The sequence below is a fragment of the Macaca thibetana genome, chromosome 2, assembly GCF_024542745.1.
Source record: "Macaca thibetana thibetana isolate TM-01 chromosome 2, ASM2454274v1, whole genome shotgun sequence".
NCBI lineage: Eukaryota > Metazoa > Chordata > Mammalia > Primates > Cercopithecidae > Macaca > Macaca thibetana.
The window spans coordinates 13,689,230-13,704,648 of NC_065579.1; the positions used below are offsets into that span (position 1 = coordinate 13,689,230).

A 15,419-nucleotide genomic window follows, 5' to 3' on the forward strand; every position below is an offset into this window, starting at 1 on the left:
TGCACTTCAGCCTGGGTGACAGAGCAAGACTCTGTCTCAAAAAATTATATATATATATATATATATATATAGAGAGAGAGAGAGAGAGAGAGAGAGTGTCTGTGTATTGTACACCTCGGCAAAGGAGTTATCTTTTCAAGTACGTTTGGGAAACCCATGCACGCCAGATTTCTCCATTGGATACCCCCTCTGTTACTCCATAAATTCACAAATTCCATGCAAAGTATCTAGATGATATACATGTGGTGGGGATTGGGAACAGAAGATCGAAAGTCTCTGTTTTTGTGATGGCCATTGATCTACTCTGCCAGACAATTTTTTCCTCTCTAATTCATTCTATGATGCATCATTACTGAACTCAGTATCAACTGAGGATTGGCCTTCTGTCTCCTAAGTTGCATTCTGAAATTCCTATGGACTTCTGAAAAACTTCTGAATGAAACCCTCACTTTTCCAGAAAAGAATGAACAAATATTGACCTAGTTTGTTTTGCAGATAAATGATCTAAAATTTTCACCCTTCAACTGCTTGAGGAGGTGATGTATTTACCTATGATCACACAGCTCCTTTGCATTCAGGCTATGGCTCTCCTTCTTCCTTGCAGAGAATAAATGTAAAGTCTGTTTTATTTTACCTTTGCTTAATTAATAGGAACACTTCCCAGAGGATTAACTCCTTTAAAATTTTAATGGAGTCACTGAGCTCTTAGTTGCTTTGCCATGATATAGCCTCATAGTTATGTTGCTTTAGCTCTTGTAATTGTGTGGCTACAAAATATGCATACATGCTAGAAGGTTAAATGACTTGAAACATGATTTTTTTAGGTCGTTAATGAAGAATAGGGTTTATGGGCCCAGCTATTCCCCCTAACCTCCATAGATCATTGGTATAGGCTTGTCTGTCTAAGATCCATCATATTTTTGTGAGAAGTTGGAGTAGGCTTAGAGGAACAACTCCACATCTAGAGTAGGGCCAAAGTGAAAGTGAAACTTTCTATTCCCTATGATAAATGAGGTTCCAAAAGCCAGGATTCTCTCTCAATGGTTCTGCACATCTGGAAGCACAGTCAATTCTCCCCACATCATGCAGTTGAAATGAGATCATATCCTGTCACATCAGAAAATGAAATCAACAAGGCACTGTGACCTATTAACAAGGGATGAGAATGACTTGGCTAAATTATTTGAAGACCCATTTCTTCTTTCAGATTATTTTAGCACCATAATGGTGTGACTCAGCTGTCCCACATTTTACACAAGAATAAATGTAATTTGGGTTTCAGTTATAAGGGGAAACATTTTGCTTTGAAAGTTAGAAACTTCATAAATTCTTGAGTGGCAGGATGAAAATGAGAATCTAGAGGAAAATGACTGCTGTCTTAAATACCTGGAAGACATTTATCTAGAGAACAAAAATAAGCCAATGGTTGTAGGTTGCACTGAGGTTATGTTTTGGTTCATTGTTCAGGGCCCCGCAAAACTGAAATAAATAGTTGGGTAATTAATAAGTTTCTCATTACCCAAACTATTCAAGCATGGGCTCGATACCATCTTGCAAAAGATTTACTTTGAGACAATTCTTTCTAGATGTATTCTAATGTCAAAATCCCGCAATTCCAGGCTCAGGCAAAATGCCCAAGACTATTGTTGAGTGGGGTAGACATAGCATAGAGTAACCCCAAGTCTGAACAAAAGGTGACTGTGATTGTGGTATTTTCAAATATTAATTTTCTTCATGTAATAATCAGGGCAAATGAGGTTTAGGGCCTCTGAGTTTCTTTTTTTTTTTTAACAGTAAGCCTACAGAATTATGTAGCATTTGAAATACAGAATTTAGAAAAATATACCCTTTAGCTTTTGATAGAGACCTTATTTTCAAGTTGCAGCCCTGTTCACCAGGGAGCTACTATATTCAACAGCCTTTGGCAATATGCCAATATTGTTGATTAAACCTTTTAAAAAGTATTCAGTATGGCAGGAAGTACTCAGTTGCTACTTTCTAAAACAATTTATCAAAATTAGTTATGGTATAAACTGTACAAAAAAAATCAAAAAAGTTACTTTGGAATCTCTTGTTTTTTACTGAGAAATAATGGAACTCTAAGTATCTTCATCCTGAAGTAAAACCATATACGCAGAAATATGCATAAAGCTAATTATATATGGAACCAGTTCACAGGCTGTCATTCAACCAACCACTAACCTTTCTTGTTTCCAGTATTGTCCCGCTAGGTACCACTGGCATAATCCATCATTTAATCAACTCTCTTATTCATTATTTTGTATGTTTGTTTACTTAATGGAGTTCAAATGAGATTCCTTTTTTCCCAGCTAGATATCTCTATTGAGCAATGGATTACATCAACCTGGATTTAATCTTAGAGCGCTAAAGCTGTATAAATAACAGGAATAAAATTGGGAAGCTATCAGAGGGTCCACAAGTCTCCAATGTAACTTGAGAAGCCATAAATGGCATTAATGATACAATCTGTGCCTTCAAGAAACATGGAAAAGTTTAGATTCTAAAGAACACATGGTGCAAATTTTCAGAATTAGTTTTGAAAACACTACTTTCCAGCAACTCTAAACATTAAAACCAGTCATCTTTGTGAAGTGGTCAAACTTTAAGATGCTCATGAGAACTGAAGACAATTGCTAAAATCTCAGATTCATGTCTCTTATCTCAGAATACAGTGGCGACACTAAATTAGTGTTAAGGAGAGTTTCAATTTTTTCTTTATTTTTAAATAAATTCAGCTGAATTTATGTTCAATAAGAATGTGTATAAGTAACTTTGTTTAAAATCTTTTTAAATAATCTAATAAATTGGTCCAAAAAGTAAAAAATTTTCTGCTTTAAAACCAACAAGCAAGCAAATATCAGTACTCATGTATTAACAGTTTATCTCTCTTTCTTCCCATTTTTGTGCTATCACCTATTAATTAAATTTTTATGGTTAGGTGCTTTCCTACCATCACCTCCTTAACTCTTTGGGTCTTTACCCTGACACCTGACAGTTTTCTTCATTACACATGTCACTGCCTGGCATTCATTTGTGTGTGTGTTCATTTGTGTTCATTTGTTTGTGTATCCTCTATATCTCCACAGAGAATGCAGATTTTTTAAGGTAAAAACTGTTTGCAGTTTTGTTTACCATCATACTCTCAGTACTCAAAATACATACTGGCATATGGTAAACCCTCAATGAATATTTGTGGGCGGGAGGGAAGAAGAAGAGAAAGAGAAAGAAAGAAAAGGAAGGAAGGGAAAAAATAAGGTTAGGTATACAGAGAAGGTTAGGTACACCTAAGCAAGTTTTTTATTAAATTATATTAAGGAAATATGTAAATACAATAAATTATCAGAAAAAAGTGCAACACGGACTCAAACATTAAAATATAAATACATCTACGAAAAGTAGATTTTATTACTAATCAAAAATTTTCCATGATAAATAAAAACAAAGGCCTATAAGGTTTCACTGATAAATTCTACCAAATGTTTAAAGAATTAACACCAATTTTTTTTCACTCCTAGTTCCCACAAGCAGAACAGCAATTCTTAAAGAACTCTTCCAAAACTCTATTCCAAAAGGAAAGAAGGTAATACTTCTAAACTCATTTATAAGGCCATTATTGACCTTATACAAAACCAGAAAAAGACATTACAAGAAAACTATTGACCAATATCCCTTAGGAATGTAGATGCAAAAATTTTTAATGACATACCAGCTAATAGAATCCAGAAACATATATATGTGTGTGTATATATATGTATATACATATATGTGTGTATATATGTGTTTGTATGTGTGTGTGTGTATATATATATAAAGATTATATACCATGACCAAGTACATTTTATCCCAAGAGTGCAATGATGGTTTAACCTATGAAAATCAATCAGTGTAAAATATCATGTTGACAAAATAAAAGACAAAAACCATATAATCAGCTCAGTCAATGCAGATAAAGCATTTACAAGATCCAACACTCTCATAATAAAAATACACAGCAAACTGGGAATAAAGGGGAACTTCCTTAACCTGATATAGGATATATATGGAAAACTCACCGCTAGTTTCATACTTAACAGTGAAATACTGAATTTTTTCCTCTAAGATCAAAAACAAGACACAGATATCCATTATTGATTGTCACTTCCATTCAACTTTGTACTGAAGGTTCTATCCAGGGCGATTAGGCAAGAAGAAATAAAAGGCATCCAGATTAGAAATGAAGAGGAAAAACTATGTCTATTCACAGACGACATGATTTTTTTTTTCTTTTTTTTTGAGATGGGGTTTCATATCAGTCAGGCTGGAGTACAGTGGCACCATTAGGGCTAGCTGCAGCCTCAACCTCCTGGGCTCAAGCGATCCTCCCTTCTTAGCCTCCCATGTAGCTGGGACTGCAGGCACATCCCAGTATGCCCAGCTAACGACATAATCTTATATATAGAAAATACTAAGGAATCCCAAAATAGAAAATATGTACATTAGAACAAACGAGCTGAACAAGGTTGAAATATATATATGTCTGTGTATATAACATATATATTACAATTAATAAGTTGAGCAAAGTTGAAAGATAGCAGTGAACAATGTCAAAATGAAATTAGGAAAGCAATTCCATTTTATCATCACATAATAAAAAAAATGCTTAGGAAAAAAATTAACAAAAGAATAACAAGAGTTACACAGTGTAAACAAAGCAATGTTGAAAGAACTAGGAGACCTAAATTGACGGTAGTACATTCCATGTTCATTGATTGGAAGACGTAATTTTGTCATGACAATACTGCTGAATTTGATCTACAGATTCAATGCAATCCCTATCAAAATTTCAACTTCCTTTTTTGCAGAAATTGATAAGCTTATCCTAAAATCCACATAGAAATGCAAGAAATTCAGAACCACAAAACTATCTTGACAGGGAACAAAGTTGGGAATTTACATTTTCTGGCTTCAAAATTTATTATAAAATAGCAGTAACCAAGACAGTGTATTACTGGTATGTGGATAAACATATAATTCAACAAAATAGAATGAGTCCAGAAATAAACCCTTGTGTTTACAGCCAATTTTCAGTAAGAGTGCCAATACAATTCAATGAGGAAAGAATAGTCTTTGTAATAAATAGTGCTGCAACAATAAAATATGAAAAGATTGAAGTTGTTTTTCTACCTCACACCACATGTAAAAATTAACTCAAAATGGATTATAGACTAAATGTAACAACTAAGATTATAAAACTCTTAGAAGACCTAGCATTAAATCTCCATGGTCTCAGATTAGGCAATGGATTTCTTAAATATAATACCAAAACAACAAGCAACAAAAGAAAACATAGACTGAACTTAATGTTAAAAAATTTTGTGCTTCAAGGCACTTTAGATAGTAGAAAGACAGCCCACAGAATAGAAAATATTTGCAAAGTATACGTCTGATAAGAACATTATCAGACAGCAGATAAGAATTTATCAGACATATACTTTCATACAGAATTTGTCATGTACACAATTCATATGACTCAACAACAAAAGGACAAACAAGCCAATTAAATATGGACAAGGACTAGAATAGACATTTTTCCAAGGAAGTTTTTAAAATGTCAATGAGGAAAGAATAACAGGCCAATATGCTTGCTGAACAAAGATGCAAAAATCTTCAACAAAATACTAGCAAAGTAAATTCAACAACGCATTAAAAGGATCATTCATCTTCACTTAGTGGAATTTATTCCGGGGATGTAATGATGGTTCAACACACACAAAGCTATACATGTGATACATCATTTTAATGGAATGAAGGACAAAAACCACATGATCATCTCACTAAATGCAGAAGAAGCATTTGACCAAATTCTACTTCCTTTCATGATAAAAACTCTCAAGAAATTAGATACAGAAACAAATGTATCTCAATACAACAAAGGCTACTTATAGACCCTACAGCTAATATTATACTAATCAGTGAAAAACTGAAACCCTTTTATCCAAGATCAAAAACAAAACAAAGATATCCATTCTTACCACTTCAAATTCAACGTAGTATTGGAGGTCCTTGCCAGAGCAATTAGGCAAGAGAAAAAAATAAAAGACATCATCCAAATAGAAATGAGAGAAGTAAAATTGTTGCTGTTTGCTAATGACATGACCTTATATACAGAAAACCCAAAAGATTCCATCAAAAATTGTTAGAAATAATAAAGTTGCAGGATATAAAAATCAACACAAAAAATTACTAGTGTTTCTATATATATGGATCATTCTGAGAAAGGAGTCATGAGAACAATCCCTATTTACAATACCTACAAAAATATTTAGAAATACATTTAATTAAGGAGGTTAAATTCCTGTACACTGAAAACTACAAATGTTAATGAAAGAAACAGAAGACATAAATGAAAATACATCTTGTGTTCAGAAATTTAAAGAACTAATATTAACACGTCCATACTATCCAAAGCAATCTACAGATTCAATGCAGCCCTTATAAATAGTCCATTGTCATTTTTCACTGAAATAGAAAAAACTTCTAAAATTCATATAGAACCACTAAAGAAACCCTGAATAGCTAAAGCAATCATGAGCAAATAGAACAAAGCTGGAGACATTACACTACCTGATTTCAAAGTATACTATAAAGCAATAGTAATTGAAACAGCACAGTACTGATGTAAATACAGACATATCGGCCAATAAAACAAAATAGATAGCTGGGCAAGGAACCCACACATGTATGGTCAATCAATTTTCAACAAAGTTGCCAGTAATACACAACGGGAAAAAAATAGTCTCTTCAGTAAAGAGTGTTGGGAAAACTGGATATCCATATGCAGGAAAAAAAAAAAAATTGGACCCTGGCAGTGCTTAAATTGTATCAGTGTCCCTATTTTAACCATAATATCCCTTCCCAACAAGGGGAACAGCAGCTTGGTACTATTACAAACTCCTGCTGGAAGATTTGTTTTTCAAATTGTCAGGTTAAAAGAAGGGGCAAAATGACTGACTTTATTTTTTTTTCTTCCATTCCTACAACAATCGTGGTCCTAGTAGAGCATTTTCCCACACAAACAGTAAGGACAGAGTAATTACTCCGGTATAAAAAAGAAACTGAATTCATGTACCCATTACATCCAGAGTTACCTGGGGCTCCTCAGTAGTAATGAATGTTCCTGAACAGAGGCAGTGAGGAAGACCCCGGGCCCCTTCAGTCTTTATCCAGTTCAGATATCTCTGATTTTAGAGTGTCAGATGTCTCTGACTTAGGTGGGCCATTGCACTACTCGGAATGTTTTCCCTCCATAAGTGATGGACCTACTATGACTCCCTTAGTCTCAGAATGCAATACTCAGCTATTTTGCATCCTACCAAGTGAAATAAGCTGCTTCAGCCTGTAACCTTTGTGAAACAAGGGACCTTGCAATGTAGCTTAAAACTAACAAAGTCAGGGGTTTGTTTCTACAAATGAAAATTATAGGTTCTCATGCAAAAACAAAACAAAACAAAAAAACATACATAAAACAGGAGTCCCTTTCCCTACTCTAAGAAAAAAGTAATTCTGCACTACTACTTTCCCCACAAATCATCAATAAAATGAACACAGAGGGCGGACGCGGTGGCTCACGCCTGTAATCCCAATGGTTTGGGAGGCCAAGTCGGGTGGAAAACCTGAGGTCAGGAGTTCGAGACCAGCCCAGCCAACATAGCGAAACCCTGTCTCTACTAAAAATACAAAAATTAGCCAGGCATAGTAGTGCATGCCGTAATCCCAGCTACTCAGTAGGCTGAGGTAGGAGAACTGCTTGAACCCAGGAGGTGAAGTGTGCAGTGAGCCGAGATCATGCCACTGCACTCCAGTGTAGGTAACAGAGGTAGACTCTGTCTCAAAAAATAAAATTAAATAAAATTTTAAAAAAACAAACATAGAAATCAGAAAATGAGGGTTCTAACCTTCTGAAAGACATTTCACCATACAAACAGAAACCTGCATGGATTTGTCTTGCATTCAGCAGGACCTAAATGTCCTTTTCCATAACCAAGTTATCCTATCATGGGAGACTTCAAGCAGCAGATGCCCTACGGGATTTTAACTGCCCAACCCATGTCTGTAAACGATGGCTTTGACAAAGAAAGAGAAGGAAAAATAAATTCCAAAATTTGGGCTTACCTCCTGGCTGGCCCACCAAAATATGTCAGCTAGAAGGTCTTGACTGTGAGTTGTCCAGATTCTTGGCGTGTTGAACAAATTTGAAGAAAATGCACAAACAAAGCAACGAAAGAACAAAGCAATGAAAGACAAACAATGCAACAAAAGAACGGAGTAACAAAGACACAGATTCATTGAAGAAGCTAAAGTATAATTCACAGAGGAGAAGCAGGCTCCAGCAAGCAGCCCAAAAGCCTCTCCATTGCAATGCTCCCGAGGGTTTTTATAAAGCCAAAAGAACTTGGCAACACCCCCCAGGTGCCTTTAAAAGGTCTCCAGTTGGTTTCACTCTATGAAGGATTGACCTGCAAACAATCAGAGGCTGAAGTGGAGGCTTGGCCTACAGTCAATCAGAGGCTAAAGTGGAAACTTCTGTCTTGTTATCACAGGAGCAAGGACGGGGCCTATATGCTCCCTAATCTTGCCTAGAACTGTCTGCACATGCTTTTCTTTCACTTACGTGAAATGGCTGCACCTGCTGTTCTTTTTCCATCATCCTTAACCTTTGGTTACTCTAACTCTCTATTCTCCTGCCTCAGGAGGACCACTTAAGCCTAGGAGTTTGAGGCTACAGTGAGCTATAATGGCACTACTGCACTGTACCTTGGGCAACAGAGCAAGACACCATCTCTTTAAAAAAAAAAAAAAAAAAAAAAAAGTAGACAGTAAGGAACTTGAATAAACATTTTATCAAGAGAATAAATAGAAATGGCCAAAAAATATATATTTTTAAAATCTCAGCATCACTAACCATTAAAGAAATGCAAATTAAAACCACAATGTGATATCACTTCACACCTGTTAGAATGGCTATCAACAAAAAGATTAAAGATAAGTGGTGGCCAATATGTAGAGGAAAGGGAACTCTTGTGTGCTACTGGTGGAAATGTGAAATAGTACAGCCATTATGGAAAGCTCTATGGAGGTTCCTCAAAAAACCAAAAATAGAATTGTCATATGATACACAATCCCACTTTGGGGTATTTACTCAAAAGTTTTGAAATCAGTATATCGAAGTCATATTTACACTCCTATATTTTTGGCAGCATTATTAACAATAGCCAAGTTATAGAATCAATCTAAGTGTCCACCAATCAGTAAGTGGATCAAAAAATGTGCTATATATACACAATAGAATACTATTCAACCTTAAAAATAAAGAAATTCTGTCATTTGCAACAACATGGGTAGAATCGGAGAACATCATCCTAAGTGAAATAAGCCAGGCACAGAAAGACAAATACCTCATGCTCTCACTTACATGTGGAATCTAAAACAATCATACTCATAGAAGCAGGGAATAGAATGGTGATTACTAGAGGCTGGCAGTGGAGGGAATGGGGATATGATATTTAAAAAATACAAAGCCTTAGTTATATAGAAGAAATAAAGTTTTTAAAATATTTATTACACAGTATGGTAAATATAGTTAATAGTGTATTATACATTTCAGAATTACTAAGAGAGTAAATTCTAAATCTTCTCACCAAAAGAATATTTATATTAGGTGATGGATATGTTACTTATCTTGACTTAATTATTTCACAATGTGTTCATGAATCATAACATCACTTTTTACTCCATAAATATATACAACTATAATTTGTCAATTTGCAATACAAGTAAAAAAATAAATAAAATTAAACATTTTCAAAAGCTTAAAGTTCAATATTCATACAAAAAGATGTTTAACAATGTTAGACATTGGAGAAATGCAAGTCAAAACCATAAGATACCAGTTCACACCCAAAATACTGATTAAAATACAGCCAGACAATAATAAGTGTTATAAAAGATGTGAAGAAATTGAAGTTCTAATATATTGCCAATAGGGTTGTAAAACGGTGCAGCCACTTTACAGAACAATTTGAAAATTCCCCAAAAAGCTAAACATAGAGTTATCGTATGACCTATCTCTTCTACTCCTAACTATTTACCCAAGAGAATTGGAAATGTATGTCCACATAATACCTGTGCACAAATGTTCATAGCAGCACTATTGATAATAACCCCGAAAGTGGAAACAATGAAAATGTCCATCAACTGATGAATGGATTGACAAAATGTGGTGTATCCAAACAATAAAATAATATTTAGTCACAAAAATAAAGTACTGATATACAGTATAACACAGATGAACTTTGAAAAGATTATGCTAAGTGAAAAAACTAGTTACCAAATGCCACATATTATATGCCTCCATTTATATGACACATCCAAAATAGGTAAATGTGTAGAGAAAAAGTAGGTGGAAAGAAAAAAAGGGATGATTTTAGTCTGTTAAAAGAAAAACAATAATGCATTTCACAGTTTCAGTGGAAGTGTCACCAAGATCAGAGATTCTATTGATATATTAGTACCTTATTTCCACAACTAATGGAAAAATTGAACTAGTGTGTCAATACTGTGAGAAAAAGCAAAAGGATATTGGATTCTACAAGAGCAGGAAATGTGCATTAGCCGTAGAGATATGTTGAACACCCAAAGCTGACAGGGTGACAGGCAAAGAGAACATACTCAATACGTTTTCCACATGAACAAATTCAATTTTGCTACAATAACAATTGGAAGGCATTGTTTCCTTTGGGATAATTTATTTCTCTAGTCTTTCAGATGGACATTTGAGAGGTTTCCAAATTTTTCCTTCCACACTAGTATTGCTATAAACATTCCTGTACATGTCTCTTTTCTGCATGTAAATGATTTCTCATGGTATAAACCTGGAGGGACAATGGCCGGGTCTTAGAGCATGAGAATTTTCAGCTGTACAAGATAATGTCAAAGTGCTTTCCAAAAGGTTATTCTAAGTCACACATTCTCCAGTAAAGTACAAGAAATTATCTGGGTGGAAGAAAGGGGCGACAAAGAAATTGTTTTTTCTGTTCTTCAGGGAAGTCCCATCCACCCCACCTTTCTTCTCTATCCCCCATTCTACTTCCCTTTCTTACAGTCATGGAGTGTAGAAGCTGAAGGTACCTTAAAAATGTTCTGGTCCAATCCATTTGGCAGATGAGGCAACAGGTTTACCGAGGATAAAATGGCATGTCCAATACCATACAGATAATTGTACACAGCACCAGGTGACCAGAGTAAGAAAGTAGGTCTTTTCCTCTTCAAGGAGAACTACAAACCACTACTCAAGGAAATAAGAGAGGACAGAAACAAATGGAAAAATGGTCCATGTTCATGGAAAGGAAGAATCAATATTGTCAAAATGGCCTACTGCCCAAAGTAATTTATAGGTTTAATGCTATCCTGATCAAGCTACCATTGACTTTCTTCACAGAATTGGAAAAAACTACTTTAAATTTCATGTGGAACCAAAAAAGAGCCCACATAGCCAAGACAACCCTAAGCAGAAAGAGAAAAGCTGGAGGCATCATGCTACCTGACTTCGAACTATACTACAGGTCTACAGTAACCAAAACAGTATGGTACTGGTACCAAAACAGAGACATGGACCAATGGAATAGAACAGAGGCATCAGAAATAACACCACACATCTATAACCACCTGATCTTTGACAAACCTGACAAAAACAAGCAATGGGGAAAGGATTCCCTAACTAACAGATGGTGCTGGGAAAACTGGCTAGCCATACGTAGAAAGCTGAAACTGGATCCCTTCCTTACACCATATACAAAAATTAACTCAAGATAGATTAAAGACTTAAATGTTAGACCTAAAACCATAAAAACCCTAGAAGAAAACCTAGGCAATACCATTCAGGACACTGGCATGGTCAAAGACCACATGACTAAAACACCAAAAGCAATGATGACAAAAGCCAAAATAGACAAATGGGATCTGATTAAACTAAAGAGCTACTGCACAGCAAAAGAAACTATCATCAGAGTGAATAGGCAACCTACAGAATGGGAGAAAAATTTTGCAATCTATCCATCTGACAAAGGGCTAATATTCAGAATCTACAAAGAACTTAAACAAATTTATAAGAAAAAAACATTCAACCCCATCAAAAAGTGGGCAAAGGGTATGAACAGGCACTTCTCAAAAGAAGACATTTAGGCAGCCAACAAACATGAAAAATAGCTCATTGGGGGTGTTCCAAGATGGCCAAATAGGAAGAGCTCCGGTCTGCAGCTCCCAGGGTGATCAACAGAGAAGATGGGTGATTTTTGCACTTCCAACTGAAGTACATGGTTCATCTCACTGGGATGGTTGGACAGTGGGTGCAGCCCATGGAGGGCAAGCCAAAGCAGGGCAGGGCATCGCCTCACCCAGGAAGTGCAAAGGGTTGGGGGATTTCCATTTCCTAGCCAAGGGAAGCTGTGAAAGACTATCTGGAAAAACAGGTCATTCCCACCAAAATACTGCGCTTTTCTCAAGGTCTTAGCAACTGGCAGACAAAGAGGTTCTCTCCTGTGCCTGGCTCAGTGGGTCCGACATCCACGGAGCCTTGCCCACTGCTAGCACAGCAGTCTGAGATCAAACTGTGAGGCTGCACCCTGGCTGGAGGAGGGGTGTCCGCAATTGTAGAGGCTTGAGTAGGTAAACAAAGCAGCCAGGCAGCTCGAACTGAGCGGAACCCATCACAACTCAACAAGGCCCACTGACTCTAGACTCCACCTCTGTGGGCAGGGCATCACTGAACCAAAGGCAGCAGACAACTTTTGCAGACTTAAACGTCCCTGTGTGTCAGCTCTGAAGTGAGCAGTGGCTCTCCAAGCACGGTGTCTGAGCTCTGAGAATGGACAGACTTCCTCCTCAAGTTGGTCCCTGACCCCCATGTAGCCTAACTGGGAGACACCTCTAAGTAGGGGCCAACAGACACCTCATATAGACAGCTGCCCCTCTGGGACAAAGCTTCCAGAGGAAGGATCAGGTAGCAATAGTTGCTATTCTGCAATATTTGCTGTTCTGTAGCCTCGGCTGGTGATACCCAGGCAAACAGGGTCTGGAATGGACCTCCAGCAAACTCCAACAGACCTGCAGCTGAGGGACCAGACTGTTAGAAGGAAAACTAACAAACAGAAAGGAATAGCATCAACATAAACAAAAAGGTCATCTACACCAAAACCCTATTTGTAGGTCACCAACATCAAAGACCAAAGATAGATAAAACCACAAACATGGGGAGAAACCAGAGCAGAAAAGCTGAAAATTCAAAAAATCAGCAAACCTCTTCTCCTCCAGAGGATGACAGCTCCTCGCCAACAATGGAACAAAGGTAGATGAAGAATGACTTTCACTAGTTGACAGAAGTACTAGTAAGGTCAGTAATAACAAACCTCCAAGCTAAAGGAGGATGTTGAAACCCATCTCAAGGAAGCTAAAATCCTTGAAAAAATATTAGACAAATGGCTAACTAGAATAAACAGTGTAGAGAAGACCTTAAATGACCAGATGGCACTGAAAACCATGGCCCGAGAATTTCATGACACATGCACAAACTTCAATAGCTGATTCATTCAAGCAGAAGAAAGGGTATCAGTAATTGAAAATCAAATTAATGAAATAAAGCAAGAAGACAAGGTTACAGAAAAAAGAGTAGAAAGAAATGAACAAAGCCTCCAAGATCTATGGTACTATGTGAAAAGACCAAATCTACGTTTGATTTGTGTACCTGAAAGTGATGGGGAGAATGGAACCAAGTTGGAAAATGCTCTTCAGGCTTATAACCAGGAGAACTTCCACAACATAGCAAGGCAGGCCACTCAAATTCAGGAAATACAGAGAACACCACAAAGATATGCCTCAAGAAGAGTAAGCCCAAGACACATAATTTTCAGATTCACCAAGGTTGAAATGAAGGAAAAACTGCTAAGGGCAGCCAGGGAGAAAGGTCGAGTTACTCACAAAGGGAAGCCCATCAGACTAACAGCAGATCTCTTGGCAGAAACCCTACAAGCCAGAAGAGATTGAGGGCCAATATTCAACATTCTTAAGGAAAAGAATTTTCAACCCAGAATTTCATATCCAGCCAAACTAAGCTTCATAAGTGAAGAAGAAATAAAATCCTTTACAGACAAGCAAATGCTGAGAGATTTCATCACCACCAGACCTGCCTTACAAGAACTCCTGAAGAAAGCACTAAACATGGAAAGAAAAAAACCAGTACCAGCCACTGCATAAACATGCCAAATTGTAAAGACCGTCAATACTATGAAGACACTGCATCAATTAACAGGCAAAATAACCAGTGAACATCACAGTGATAGGATCAAATTCACACATAACAATATTAACCTTAAATGTAAACGGGCTAAATGCCCCAATTAAAGGACACAGACTGGCAAATTGGATAAAGCATCAAGACCCATCAGTGGGCTGTATTCAGGAGACCCATCTCATGTGCAAAGACGCACATAGGCTCAAAATAAAGGGATGGAAGAAGCTCTACCAAGCAAATGGAAAGCAAAAAAAAAGCAGGGGTTGCAATCCTAGTCTGATAAAACAGACTTTAAATCAACAAACATTAAAAGAGACAAAGGCCATTACATAATGGTAACGGGATCAATTCAACAAGAGAGCTGACTATCCTAAATATATATATATGCACCCAGTACAGGAGCACCCAGATTCATGAAGCAAGTCCTCAGAGACCTACAAAGAGATTTAGACTCCCACACAATAATAATGGGAGTCTTTAACACCCCACTGTCAATATTAGACAGATCAACGAGACAGAAGGTTAACAAGGATATGCAGGACTTGAACTCAGCTCTGCAACAAGCAGACCTAATAGACATCTACAGAACTCTCCACCCCATATCAATAGAATATACATTCTTCTCAGCACCACATTGCACTTATTCTAAAATTGACCACTTAATTCGAAGTAAAGCACTCCTCAGCAAATGGAAAAGAATAGAAATCACAACAAACTGTCTCTCAGACCACAGTGCAATCAAATTAGAACTCAGTGTTAAGAAACTCACTCAAAACCACACTACTACATGGAAACTGAACAACTTGCTCCTGAATGACTACTGGGTAAATAACTAAATGAAGGCAGAAATAAAGATATTCTTTGAAACCAATGAGAACAAAGACACAATGTACCAGAATCTCTGGGACAAATTTAAAGCAGTGTGTGGAAGGAAATGTATAGCACTAAATGCCCACAAGAGAAAGCAGGAAAGATCAAAAATCGACACACTAACATCATAATTAAAAGAACTAGAGAAGCAAGAGAAAACACATTCAAACTGGCAGAAGGCAAGAAATAACTAAGATCAGAGCAG

General features: G+C 36.7%; 1 long non-coding RNA gene across 1 annotated transcript in view; it reads right to left on the bottom strand.

The window, feature by feature from the left end:
- The window catches only part of LOC126946607 (uncharacterized), a 213,750-nt gene extending 205,395 nt beyond the window's left edge, over positions 1–8,355 (bottom strand). Inside the window, exon 1 of the long non-coding RNA XR_007722721.1 lies at positions 8,173–8,355. This is a non-coding gene — a long non-coding RNA (uncharacterized LOC126946607). The remainder of the gene's footprint in view (positions 1–8,172) is intronic.
- Between the last annotated feature and the right edge of the window lie 7,064 nt (positions 8,356–15,419).